General features: G+C 41.5%; 1 protein-coding gene across 20 annotated transcripts in view; it reads left to right on the top strand.

The window, feature by feature from the left end:
* Positions 1 to 15,071, top strand: part of LOC117515523 (neuronal cell adhesion molecule-like) — a 263,480-nt gene that overhangs the window by 137,980 nt on the left and 110,429 nt on the right. For all 20 annotated transcript variants that reach the window (XM_034176111.1, XM_034176123.1, XM_034176112.1 and 17 more), the window contains exon 2: positions 519 to 586. The gene's annotated coding sequence lies outside the window, so the exon portion shown is untranslated. The remainder of the gene's footprint in view (positions 1 to 518; positions 587 to 15,071) is intronic.

Below are 15,071 nucleotides of genomic sequence, written 5' to 3'. Positions count from 1 at the left end.
AAGGAAGCTAGTGGAGATGAGGTTAGTAGAGAGGAAGTTAGTGGAGAGGAGAACAGTGGAGAGGAAGCTAATTGAGAGGAGGTGTGTGTGTCTTCCACCAGCTCTCACACGCTGTGCGTGTTGATCAGTGTGGATTCCACCGTCCTGCCTCCGATACTCCACATCCACACTCTGGTTTACATGGTTTGGTTTATTTTTGCTTTTCACCACTAAATCTGTGCACAAATTTAAGAGCTTTAAGCATTGTTTTTTCCCATGAAGTAAACAGAGATGGGCTTGCTAATGCAAACAAATTTCCGTGTATGTGTAATCCACAAGGTGACAGAGGAGAATACTGCCAGTGTGCACATTCAGTCATGCACATAGCTGTACAACTCATTTTGTCCCAGGTCTTAATAAGAAAGATTGAATTTTCTTATCTGGTTGGTTTTAAGTGACAGCCGGTCCACTTCCTACAAAAGGAGACAGATTTAAAATTTTAATCCTGCAGTTTGTAATTCTCATTTTTCTTAAACCAGATTGAAGACGACAAAAGAGGAGGAAGCTGACAACATCCAAGGAGAAGGAAAGAGAGAACAATTCTGTGGTAAGTGAGGAAACTATTTTGTCATCTTCCCTTGTGCATGAACTTCCATCGCTCAGAATGAAATGTTTTGTTCCTGTGGAAGGCATTTTCCCCCCGTAGGAAGTGAACTCTCACACTGTGTCGCCTGGAAAGTGTCTCCACTGTTTCTCTATTTATCACACTGCCACAATGTGACTCTTATTACACTCTGTGGAGCACGGGTCACCTTCTGTATTGGTGATTTCATAATCAAGTAGTCTACAGATTATTTTTTGTATTATTCAAGAAATCAGAAAATAAAAAGCAATATTATAATATTAACTACATCAAGTAGGCCTCTGGCACCCTGTCCAGGGTTTAAATGACTGCCGGGATAGGCTCAAGATCCCCCATCCCACTCCCACCCCCCACCCGACCCTTAATTGGATTAAGCAGGTAGAGAAAATGGATGAATCAAGTTAGGCTCTTTGCTATAAAAACAGAAAAGAAACTATGATTCACATTCAGATGTGTGTGAAAATGTATCATTTTTGTCCGATCAGATTATATCATGATGTGGTTTGTTTACAATGTAAATTTATTTTACACTTGTACAGCCGTAGTGCATGCAGTACTGGTGTGTCCATCCATATGTTAATAAAATACCTTGTAGAGTTTTGATCCAATGTAGACCAGACTTGGTGTAATGATTGAGGGTCAACCAAGGATAACATGATTTTGAGAAAAACTGTTTAAAAGTCAAGGCAACAGTCAATGTTTATGTTTCAGGGATATTTACAATTTAGTGGAATTGTTAGGGCCCCTTCATACATAACAAAAGTGAAGCCGACTGGCGCATGAAGGAAGAATTGCATGCCACTCATGAACATCAGAGCCACCTCAAATGCCTCATACACCTGTCACCACAAACCATTCGTGCACACCAGCGGTGAAAGACACCGAGTGCCCATTTGCCCCCCCCCCCCCAGCAGGTGTCAGCCAAATTCCAGGTGCCACACGTGAACATCCAACACCTCTCACTGGACACTTAGAAAAGGTGGCTATTTACGCTCCCCGCATGAGAGTAGAGTGCAGATGACCATATTCAAGCTGTCTGTGAAAATTGTGGAAGTGCCACACAAGTGAGCCGTAACCAAGCAATACATATGTCAAGCAAGTGTTCCCCCCCGCCCCAACACGGCATGCCAGTGTGTCCCCCCCCCAAACACATGTGGTGTGCATGTGTGTCGCCCTCCTGCAACACATGGGGCGTGCGGGGGGAGCACACTTGCATGACATGCTGATAAGTATGTACAGACAAGATCAGATGGGGACTGGCCAGCCACGTGTGAATGCGCACAGCACACAGCACAGCAGGCACCTCTCAGCTGATTGCTGGCCAGCCACTCACTCACAGTTGGAATGAAAAGACAGAGAACTCAGCCAGAAAAGTATACATGACATACATAGTATACATAGTATTACATAGTGCAATAACTACTACATAATTGCATAACAAATAGATAAAATAATAATCACAGAACACAGAAACAGAGAGTGACACTTTGTTCTGTGCACTGATCAAAAGGTGGGCATGACAGCAAACAGCCGCTGCTGTTGAGATCTGTCGGCCCACAAGTCACAGCTGGAGAACACGTACCGTGCTATGAATGACATGACCTTACAACTGTCCACCGTGAGGCGTGTGCATGTGCCTGCTGTCTCATGTGGAAATACATAAAAAACATATCGCCTTTGCAACAGACTGGAGCAGCAGCACAGCGTGCACATCGGCAGGCTGCTCAATGTGTAAAGGACCGTCTGATCATGTGTACACTTAGCTGGCGATATGAATGTCACGTCACCCAAGTGAGCTCTGGTCCACATGACACGCTGTCCAGCGCACCGCTCGGTGGACATGCAGGATTGGCTTGGCATGCACATGGGCCAGTAGTTGTGGTCATGATAAGAGCACACTGCTTCAATCATGCCATTTCATAACTGTTCATCTGTGGACTATGGGTTATACAGAGGAACAGAAGGATCATACTTGTATTGTTCGCTACGATAAGAGGGATTAAATATTAGAGATTGCGGTGTTTTTGTTTTTGGTGTGTGGTCATCCCCCCCACCACCCCACAGCAGTGGTGCGATGTGGTGCCACATGTTGCAGGTGCTCGCACTGTGTTTGAAACCGTTGCAGCTGTATGGTGCACGAAACCATTGTCCCTGTATTGTGCACGCCTGTTAGACCATGTGTCCCTCCTGACAGCAGGTGGAATGTTTCATGGTTCCCAATGTTGTTTTTTGTTTGTGGATTTTCTTCCAGTTTCTGCTTCTTTCACCCAACATCGTGTTATGTGTGAAGGGGCCATTAAAGATGCACTATGGTAAACGCTAATATGAAGACATAAATCACTTTTCTTTGGTTACATGACCTTTGACCTTGGGTGACCTTAAAAGGTAAAATTCAAGATCAGAAGTGTGCAGCTTTGACTAAACATGATGGAAGTGTTGGAAGTGTGTGTTAGTCAAGAATAGCATGGTTCAATTGTGAACAGAACTGATCAGATGTAAAGGCCACACAAAACCATATGTTACGGTATCACTGAATTATAACAAAATAATTTGAATGACTCAGTTTTTGAGCATTGAACCTTGCTTTTATAATATGTAAGGTCTTCCACACTGAGGCACCTGTGTGGTGGATCATTGACAGAAAAGGATGCAACATTGTTAAAATGTCATAGCTGACCTATTAGCTCCCTAAGTACACTGCTCACTTGACACAAAGTCAGACCATTGGTACTAGATCCTCTGAAGAGATCTAGTACCAAAGACATCTAGTATTCCCCTTAGGTTACTAGATAGTGTCCAAGTCTTAAAACCATACCACAAGACAGACCAGGACCTAAATGACTTGGGCCTTCATTCTTCTGCAAAGATATCAGCATCACCAGGCATCTGTGTCCAGTGACCTCATGATTCCATCAGCTCTTCCCAGGCATCTCTTAGTCTCAAAGGCCAAAGACCCAGAGACATGAATGTCACTGCTGAGATAATTGAACGTCACTACAAGTTCAACCCTTTTACCACATCTACTCCTATTAGCAACAGGTTAGTTGTTGTCACCAAAGGTTCTTGAAATGGAGCAATTTATCCACATGGTGGACATTTACCATTAATGCAGGTACATTAAAGCTACAGCTAGAGAATAGAGCTTTAACTCTAGTACTATATAGATAAATACACTTCTGATGGCCAAGTCCAGGAAGTAATTTGGGGCTGAGAAACTGGGCTTGAAAGGAAATAAAATGCAACCCAGTCTGTCAATTCCTCTGCACAGCAGGACTACTTGATATATTGTTGGGGCATCAAGGCTTCTGGGAATGTAACATTGTTTGGCACCAAACACAAGAAACGATTTCAAAAGTATGATATTGTAAGCAGTTTTATTAAGCTGTCACTTAACAAAATGTTCTGAGTTGATGCAAGTTCCTGCTGGTCAGTAGCAGTGTGTGTTTAGGACCTTTATTGTGAAAAAAGGAGCAGGAGTGTATCTTTGCTTTTCATCATATTGACCATGAACTACATTGTGTGGACCACAAATGTACTGAAAATGATCAAGAAAAAGAAAAAAAAAACACACCAAAATGTTTGCAAAAAGTCCTATGTAATTATTCTTTTTTGAAATTTGTGCATCAGTGAAATTGTACTCCACCATATCATACAACTGATCTGTTAAGGCAAAATAACTGATCTCAAACACCCCAATTACTCCACGTACTTAGTTCTTGGCCGATCAACCTTGCCTTTATATTTTTTGAGTATTTTGTTGGTTTTAGTTGACAGTAGTCTCTGCTGGCTTTAGTGGTGTGTGTTTGCGCCTGCACCCATTGTGGCAGCAAGGATTCACACGCTTTTTAAAAAAATAAAAACAAAACTGGGTTTCCTGTGTCCAGCTACTTGTTTGGTGCATATGGTTGTCAAGGCAACATGCCCTTGCTCCTCATCCACCACTGTGACAGTGGGCGTCAATACTTAGAAATCACAGAATAGCACTTAGAGTGTGAATTGTGCCCAGCGCATGTATTGACACATTGATTGTGCTAATGGAACACACAGACTCAGTTAAAATCATCCCTAATGGTGATTGCACAGTCAAGAGCTCGGTGGGTTTTCTCGGTGACCCTGTGTAACCTTTGGCTCGTCCCCTCACTCCATTGTGCTTATAGTGTGATTCAGCAGGGACTTGACCTCATGCTGTGTGAGGGGATCTGACACGGTGTGCTGTGTGTCCACTGCCCAGCAGAGTGTGAAGGAAGGATCCCACCTTGGCCTCACGGAAAACCACACACAGCCGAGAGGAGAGTTAAAGGAATCTGATGGCCACACACTGGTTGTAATGTATTTTTGTTTTGTTTTTGTGGCAATGACAAGTTCAGTTTTTTTGTTTTGTGTGTCTGCCTGTCAGTCTGCATATTTCAGGGTGTCTCATTGTTCCAGTTCCTCTCTTGTCATCACACTGGCTGTTGTTGTGTTGCAGTGATCAATACCACCGTGCTTCAGGCCGGAGAGGCTGAGTCCACGTTTTTCAAAGACCAACCTGACAGGCAAACAGAGAGAGAGAGAGTTACGGTTTCAAACACACTGAGGCATGAAATGTCTATTGTGAGCAGCCGCATTCGGGCCCCTCAGTGAAAAGCTGCAGAGGTCTGTGATGGCATTCCCAGCATAATCGTGCATCAGCCTGTTGTGTTTGTTTTGGATGCTGATGATTCAGAAACAAATTTGGGGATTAGCAAATCAGTCATGTCTCCTTTGCTGTACTAAATGGTGTGCACCAATTTTCAGAGATTATTTTGGATAGTTTTGGTTCTTAATAAAATTTAGATGTACAGATTCATCTCTTATCTTAACCCCTTTCCATTCCATAGGTTTCCTGTGATGTGTTAGCAGTAAGTTGTACTGCACAGATTCAGGTTTTTTTTTGTTTTGTTTTGTTTGTTTGTCCCGAGTGAAACATTTTACCATCTAAATACAGGATCTAGGTTGAAAAATGCCAGAGTTACCCTTTGCTACATGAGTAGTGACTGCACTGCTACTCTTGTCATGGCCAAAGCTATCTTTAAGTCTGGCTCTTTGAAGCGAACGATAATATCTTCTATGTAAGTCACTCAGTTGTTTGGTTCCCAGTTTAAAACATTCACTGCTGTAGCCAAGAAGCAAGAAAGGGAGAACCACAAGATGACTTCAGCTAACATGTAGAATACAAATACTACCAAAAACCTAAATTGGTATTTAATTTTTATGTAAAGCCCCGGTCACACGGCACAAGGACAAGGAAGCCCAAACGAAACAAGAAATCTGGACTTATGTCGACTTTCTGAGGCATCGTTTATCCTCTGTTCAGTTTTGTTCCTGCAGCTGGCACTTCATCAGAATTTTCAAACTGTTGAAAAATTTAAACAAATACCGCTGACAACCTCAAATCATCCGTATTTTGTTTTTGACGGTTTCTTATCGTTTTGTTTGACTTTCGTCCAATTTCGTTCAATCTCCCAAGTTCGACATATTGAATGAACACAACGATATTTGAACAAATCAATAACTAAAGCTTCGACAAGCTGAAAGAAATGTCCTTGTATCACAAATGAATCATTCACGTTTGGGATGAAAAAGCAATGTTTTCATACAGAAACAATAGCGTTAAAAACGTTTTCATCAACTATTTAACTATTTACAGACGTTCCAACAGTTTGTAGTTGGGCTGCATGTGCCTGCGTGTGCGTGCCTTCAGAGTAGCCTTCGTCTGATACAGACACTTCCCCATGGCTGATGGAGAACTCAGAATGTAAAGACAAACAAAACTTGTTGTGATGACAAACACAGTCTCTCACTTGTTGTCAAGACAAACATCATCTCGCACCTCCAAGTACTGTGGAAACGTTGACAAAGCTGGCTGCGCTTGATTGTATAGTCGCTTTCGATTACGTCATCGTGAACGTTTCATTTTGATTTAGTTTAATGCGTTGGCTTTGTTTTTCTGTCGTTAGTTTTGTTTTTGTTTTGTTCCTTTCGTTTTGGTGATGGGAAAAGTGCAGGATCTTTTGTCCAGCTTTTCTCAATGATTTTTTACTTTTTGATGATTTATCCTTCATCCAGCTATCGCCGTGTGACAGGGGCATTACTTTAGTGTCTAATTCTAGCAGAATGTTTAAGAATTGGGTTGAATTGGGGCTGTCTGAATTGATTTTTAACTGAATCAAGAGATTAAAGATAACATCCAGTCCTATAGTATTTAGGTTAATTTGCTGACAGCTAAAACATGATTGTGCCACTGATAAACTGACAATTGCAATATAGGTTGCTAATGTTATTTAACTCCCGGGGCTGCTGCTCTGTTCACTTTCATTCATTCCTTCCTTATATAATCTGATTTAAAATATATATTTCTTGCAAACAAAGCAGTTGTCAAAGGTGACAGCACAGGACTAAAAGGCTTGATTGCTGTGAATGTGTTCAAGTGAAAAAGATTGTAAAGGAGTGAAGTTGTCCTTTTAAACTTATGTTCTCCATCCACTTAAATTTTGCAACAAAATACATCACACCAATTGCAGTCCAATCTACTGAAGTCCAAAGCAAAAAAAAAAAATGTTCCATAGGCTACTGACATTATTGCATAACTTCTGCTTAATTCAAATCCTGCACACTGAACTGTTAGCCAATGATTCCCAAGTCTGTCTTCTAATAAATGCTGTTATAAACGAGGAGCAGTGCCTTTTGCTGTGAAAGAAGCTCAAACTAGAAACTGGTGACATTACACAGTTTCTGACATCAGGCACTCAGCAGTTGAGCAGAGGGATTCAAACAGGCTCAGGGGGCTCCTGGGCGGCTCGAAGCACACATCTCTTCAAATAAATACGCTAAGAAACATTTCTTACATTGATACAAGCCTGAAAATTTGCTTACTTCTCTGTCAGCACTGCTGCTTGTGTACATTTTGTTTAAGAGCTGCTGAATGGAACAAGAAGACTGTGAGTGGATTTATACGTATACTGAGACACAACTAAAGTATTGGAGAGAGGACGTGAATGAATTAATAGACTAACACTGCAAAGATGCTGACAGAGAAATGAGAAGCATGGCATAACAGTGAGCAATGTGAAACAGGTTGGTGAGAAGTGTCTGCTCTTTTATATGCACTTTATGCGCCACAGGCCCAAAAACTTTACCGTATTTCATTGATTAAAAGCCTGTGCATTTATTTTTTTCAAATGGTGCTCAGACCCAGCACCTAAACGAGGCAGGCCTTTATTCAAGGCTGGTGATTATTAACAAAATGCTGCTTGCTGCCTGCACTGTATGTAATAGAGTGTTTAATTTCACACATATCCCTGAGTGTGATAACAGTCGCTTTATATCAGAGCCTTCTGTGTGGTTGTGAACCCTCCCTGCAGCCTGTTGTGCACCTGCTGTAATGAAAGAGACTGCAAAGGCTGTGATTGGTCACTTTTCTGATTTAAGTCCTTCCTCTCCCATCATATTGTAATTGTTTTTGCAGTGTGCCCGCCATTTACATTTCAGTCATGGGTCAATTACGTTTAGCAGAAAAGTCTGCAAATATGACCAGCTTAACAACACAAAGTCAGAAAAAGACACTCAAATGACCCCTAGTTCATGGAGGGAAATTGTACGTACCGTACCATTGGTTTGGAGGTGATGATTGTATAAGAAGTGGAGCTCATTGAGGGACAAATTGATCCAGAAAAGCCACTATTTCTGTTGTAAATTGCATAAAGATGCGAGACTAAAGGTGCCCTGACACTTGCACGACTTTGATCCGCGCACTTGTTTGATGATCCCACCCACTGTGTTCCCAGCTGGATGCCGTGCTTTGTTCCACTGGCTGCCATGTGTTTTGTGCTGGACGCTGCATATATAAAATAATTATTTCGTGGCGGATTAATCATTTTCTGTCGGAGTTGGCTGTTGAAAACATCTCTAATTACTTCCGGAATCAGAGAGGAGCACTCCAGCTGCAGCTTTTCACACTTGCGCACACTTAATGAGGTGGAGAAAGTATTTGGAGCTGTCTAAAAACATAATTATTTGTCATGTTTATATTGTAATAGCTTGGTAAAACAATTGCAGGTTCATTCCTTCTTGTGAGCAGCTGTAAAAGTATGTTTATGATCGCTTTAACATCTTGTTATAATCGTTATCAGGTTATCTGCGCTGTGATGCGGTGTGATGACGCACTCACGCGCAGTGTTTTTGAATTGTTTGCGTAATGTTCATGTGAAGTTCACGTAGTTATTGCATGATGGAGATTTAAACATTTCAGAATTTTCTTTGCCCACTTGCATGAAGCCGCACACAGTTTACAACAGTTTACAATGAGTTTGAGACAAGTTTACTCTTGTGCACTGCAGAGTGCGTGCAAGTACGCGGATCAAAGTCATGCAAGTGTCGGGGGCCTTAAGTCTATCCGCTCATCAATATTAGCAGCTTGCTCCCCGGGTGTTGTGGAGGAATACAATAACTGAATTTAGATGCAACCTCTTGCTCACCTGTGCCTCAGCCATTTCTCATGACAAATGTTTTTCCATCTGCCAGGAGAGACAGACTCTGCGTGTGGTGTGTGTGTGTGTGTGTGTGTGTGTGTGTTGTGTGTGTGTGTGTGTGTGTGGTGTGTGTGTGTTGTGTGTGTGTGTGTGTGTGTGTGTGTGTGTGTGTGTATTGCTAATTGTATGTGAGAAAACAAACTGGGCATGATCCAGCACACAGGTGTGTCAGTGTTGACCCCAGTGACTGGAGAAGGACATGGATGTCACACATTTTTAACCTGGCTGCAGCAGATAGTTGCTTTCAAGATGTGGGGATGGATCGGTTGTGTGTTTGGGTGGGCTTAGGATTTGGTGAATGCGGCCCATGTTCCCAGACTCATCCCTGACCTGTTGAATGCTGTGCGTAATTATGCACATAAGATGCTGTTTCAGCCTTAAGATGGACCCATACGCAAATGTCAGAATGAATGGAAGTTGCATGCACTACACGCTAAAAAATGAACCGCTGTCTCAACGAGAAAAAGAGATGTAGCAATTTCCAAGTTTCTTCAACTAAGTAAAGTTATTTCAACTTAACTAGAGAAGTCCTTGTGGCATTAACTCAATTGAAATTTGAAATAAGTTGAAATAACTTTTAAAAAATCTATGCAAATTGTTACATAAATTTTTCTTGTTGAGACAGCAGTTTTTAGAGTGTACTTCTTAAAGTAAATGACATAACATTTTAAGACAAGGAAATGGCAGCAGACAACACTGATAGCAGATTTTGTCACTTGCGTTACTTTGCAATAACAGCAGAGGGAAAAAACTTCTAACATTCAAGCTCAGTTGTGATTGTTTTTTTTCTGCTTGTTGCTGTCAACAAAGAAAACATGTTAAAGCCGGGTTCACACGGCAGATAATTAGGCCAATATCGGACCTGATCCCCTTCCGACAATCTTAAGGACACCCGACAATCATGATGACGCTAAAGATAATCTTATCAGATATTCCTGCCATGTGTGGTGTGTTAAGTGCGCTCTGATCTGCTCGGAATGACGTCAGGGACGCTCCGATCACAAATCGGGGATATTCAGCGTGTTGGATTGTCTTGACCCGATATCGCAGTGTGTGTTGTGTCCTCCGACCACAAACAAGCACACAGCCTGCTGAATGTGATGCACGGAGCACAAAATAAAATCAAAACAGCTGTTCTGGCTTACCAGAAAGTCCGGTGGTCATGCTGTCTGCACTCCTTTAAAGAATGCTTTTTCTTTTTCTTTTTGTATCATTTTTTTCCCCATCTGTTTTAAATAGTCCATAAACTATCTCCGTTTGTTTACTCTGAAGTCACGTTTAATCTCAAGAGATTTTGCGAGATGTCCTGTCTGACCTGGGAATGTTTGTGTGTGAAATCTGTTCGTGTGTGGTGTTGTTGTCCTTACCATGTGGCTGAGCACCACACACTGTACGACCAATCCTCTGATTTTTTTTTTTTTTTTTTTTTCTCCATATGTGTGGTCTCTCAGGTTTTGGAAACCTACAGATAATTTTAAAATCCTGCCGTGTGAACCAGGCGTAAGTTTGATATAGGCTCTGAGGCCCATTTCTGTCAAAGATCTGCATTCATTTTTTGCAAATACAGTCATATCACACTCATATCACCAGATATTTGTGTAACATTCACAAGGTGACCATAAGAATGACTTTTCATTCCTGATATGTAAAGAGGGGGAGGTTAGTGAGTAAGATGGATTCAGAGGAGATGCCACAGCACTATCTGTTCTGGCAGTAATGTATTCGTCTGCTCCGGCCTCCAGGGCTCAAACAGCTAATGTCCTTTGGTAGAGGTGTGTCTTGTATACATTTCCTAACTGGACTGTTTGAACTTGAATGACCTTGCTGCCAACATTGAGGGAAGGAGGTAGTGAGAAAAATCCCTTCATGGCAGCTTCACCCAGCCATTAGCCAACACTCAGCAAACACTTCTCTTGCATTAGGAGCACAGGCTCATCCAGTCAAACAGACACAGGACAGAAACTGTCTGTAGAAGGTGGGCCGGCTGTTAGTGTTAGTGCTTCCTGCAGAGCCACTGTTTGACAAATGAGTCCTGATGGAACATTGGGGCCATTATTTCTGATACAGCCAGAAGATCTGTGAGGATGGACTGTTTATCTGAGTCACAACATCCTCTGGGAGAAGCACCAACCCACTCCAAAAACACTCAAACTCTCTAAATGATGGATGATAGGACAAAATTTCTCCAAGCAAGCTAAACAGAAACTTTTCAAAAGTTTTCTCTTTTTAGTTTCTCCAACCTCCCCAGTGGAACTTGAAAAACTCTGTAACCAAATACACAGGAAATTAATCAAGTTGTTTATTTGTATCATAAACACTTATTAGCTGACATTTTTATCAGCCTAACTCAAAAAACGGTGATAAGCATTACCACCTGTGACATTCTGATGTTATCTTTAATCTTCAACATTGATTCTAATTCATAAAATCTGTGTTTCCAGTGAAACACAGTTGTTGGCATTACGAGTACTTGAATCCATTCGGGGAGATGAATCCGAGGGGACATGCTTTCTTTCATTATTTTTTTAATTGTTTTTCATTCTCAATTTATTTAGATCATCGGCTTCCATCAAACGGAGGCGAAAAGTTAGGAGTTCCAGTCTTCAATTCAGATTTAGTTTGCTCAAGGCTATCTTTGATGAATTCTTCACTTCCATTGGCTTGTTTGTTCAGTTTAGCATATGAAACCAGATCATTAAGCCAAGTCACCAAAGCTCAAACAATCACAGCTCATTCAGACTGGATAGAGTGTGTTGAACAGTGTGGCAGGTGCTGTTCTTCTCTTATTAAAGTCATTTCTGTATGCTGTTCTGTAGTTGTTTGCGATGCCCTCTGATCCCCTTAGCAAATCATTATGCAAATTGTGGATGCTTTAGGATTCCAGCAATGCATTCAGGACCCGACACACATTAGTGGAAATACCCTTGAGCTAGTTCTTGCACGTGGGTTTGCTGTCACAAATATTGACATTTTGCCTCTCGCATCTATAGTCTCTGACCATTCACTTATCAGGTTTACATTTATGCTGCCACGTTTAGTGGAACAACAACCTTGTCTACTACTGCAGCATCGTATTAAACCCTCAACTATGACTGAACTTGAGGCCAGACTACCTGATATTTTAGCTTTGAATCTGGAGAATGCTAAATCAGTGGACAGCCTCGCGGATAGTCTAAATTTAACGCTTAAAACTACACTTGATAAGATTGCACCTCCTCTTTTAAGGTCACGCCCTCCTAAGGCACAGTCACCTTGGTTCAGTGATTATTTGCGTGACCTAAGGCAGAAGGCTAGGTGTTTGGAACGGAAATGGCGTTATTCCAAATTAGAGGTGTTCCGCCTTGTTTGGCGGGATGCTATTTTAGATTATAAGCATGCACTACTGGCCATGAAGTGGACCTATTACTCAGATTTGATCAGTAAAAACAAACATAACTCAAAGTTTTTGTTTGACACGGTCACATTTCTTATTCGTGGGCAGCCACCTGTTAGTTGTTCTCCCTTTTCAGCACATCATTTCTTGGTTTATTTTGAGAAGAAAATAGAAGATATTAGGCTGAGCATATCTCAGCACGCCTCGGCCCAGCCATTAAAACCTGCTATGGAGGTGGGCACTACCATTGACGTGTTACCTAGATTGACAGAATTTAATAGTACTTCATTGGGCGTGCTGACGAAACTTGTAGCATCTACAAAAAGCACAACCTGTTTATTTGATCCCATACCAACAAAATTGTTTAAGGACCTGTGGCCCACTCTCGGGCCGACTGTGCTGGAAATTATTAATCTGTCATTAACCTCTGGATCTGTTCCGAAATGTTTTAAATCAGCAGTGATTAAACCATTACTTAAGAAATCTAATCTTGACCCTAGTGTATTGAAAAATTACAGGCCGATATCAAATCTATCATTCTGTTCCAAAATTTTAGAAAAGGTGGTTTCACGGTAGCTCATAGACCACCTCACTGAGAATGATCTTTTTGAGCCGCTGCAATCTGCTTTTAGGAAATATCACTCCACAGAGACAGCGCTAACTAAAGTTGTGAATGATCTTCTGTGAGAAATGGACTCAGACACCACTACGGTTTTGGTGTTGTTAGATTTCAGTGCTGCGTTTGATACCGTGGATCATCATATTTTGCTCAATAGGTTGGATAACTTTTTGGGATTACTGGAAGTGCCCTTGCCTGGTTGACGTCATATCTGTCCAGTTGTTCTCAGTGTGTCTTGTATAATGACACTGTCTCTGACCTTGCTGACATGAGATTTGGGGTTCCACAGGGATCTGTTTTAGGCCCCTTGCTTTTCTCCCTGTATGTGGCACCCCTTGGGCGTATACTGCAGAGTTTTGGGATTGCCTTTCATTGTTATGCTGATGATACTCAGTTGTACATGCCGATAACTACGGGAAATCTCACTCCCATAAAATCCCTGGAGGACTGTCTTCTATCAATGAGAAGTTGGATGTCTAGTAACTTCCTACTTTTAAACTTTGATAAGACTGAAATGATGGTTCTTGGTCCAGCAAGACATCGGCATCAGTCTGACCAGCTGGCGCTCAGCCTGGGTACCTGTGTCATACATCATACGGACAAAATGAGGAACCTTGGGGTAATTTTTGATCCCACGTTGTCTTTTGACCTCCACATCAGGGATGTTACTAGGACTGCTTTTTTCCATCTGAGAAATATAGCGAGGATCCGCCCCATCCTGTCCATGGCTGATGCTGAGACCCTGATTCATGCTTTTGTTTCTTCTAGACTAGATTATTGTAATGTTTTATTTCCAGGTTTACCACAGTTCAGCATTAGGGGTCTTCAGCTGGTTCAGAATGCTGCCGCCAGACTTCTGACACGTAGCAGAAGGTCTGAACGTATCACACCCATTTTGGCATCTTTGCACTGGCTCCCTGTCTCTGTGAGAGCAGATTTTAAGGTTTTGTTATTGACTTATAAGGTTGTTCATGGACTGGCGCCATCTTATCTGGGTGATCTGGTGGAACTCTACGTGCCAGCCCGGGCTTTGCGGTCGCAGGATGCGGGACTTCTCTGTGTTCCCAGGGTGAAGAAGAAGTCAGCAGGTCAAAGAGCCTTTTCGTATTGTGCACCCACCCTGTGGAACAGTCTTCCTGCGACCGTGAGGCAGTCTGAGTCTGTGGACATTTTTAAGTCAAGACTCAAAACCTATTTTTATTCTCTTTCTTATGGATAGTTTTTATTTTTGTTTTATTCTTTTACTTCTGTTTTTATTTATGTATTTGAATTTTTTATTCATTTTTAATTATTTATTCAATTTTATGTTGACTTGTTTTATGTAAGGCGCCTTGAGACGGCTTTTGCTGTGATTTGGCGCATTATAAGCTAATTAAACTAAATTAAATTAATTAAATTAAACTGCAGTCTCAATACATCATGACTGACTGTGTGGGCAGATGAGAATGACAGACACTTTGATTATTTTTCCCGTTAGAGTGTTGATTTCTTGAAAGTTTTTTTTTTTTTTTTTGTGAAAATGTGGTATTGGTGTTCAAGGAAGAAAAACTGAAGCTTATGTGCACATGAACTGAAACTTCAGGTTTTGCAGGACTCGACCCACTGCCGACCCAGACATTGTCTATTCCTAAACATAGAATCAGCTGATCAGTGTTTCGCTTTGCAAACCTCTGTCTTCGCTTTGCAGACTACATTTATATTTCCAAGAGTGTGAAATAAATTATTCATGAAGAATAAAATAAAATCATGGATCTGGTTGGTGAATGGCAGTTGAATGGTGTCTCTAGTAAATAATCATGAAGTAACTGCCTGGTCCATATCCCTGCATGTTCTGTGTCATTTATTAAGCTTATGGGCACATGTGTGTGATTTGGATCAATGAATAATAAACACAGGTTGGATAAAACG

Source organism: Thalassophryne amazonica, chromosome 8, assembly GCF_902500255.1.
Source record: "Thalassophryne amazonica chromosome 8, fThaAma1.1, whole genome shotgun sequence".
Taxonomy (NCBI): domain Eukaryota; kingdom Metazoa; phylum Chordata; class Actinopteri; order Batrachoidiformes; family Batrachoididae; genus Thalassophryne; species Thalassophryne amazonica.
Note: the sequence above shows the minus strand (reverse complement) of the source record. Positions and strands in the feature narration are given on the sequence as shown.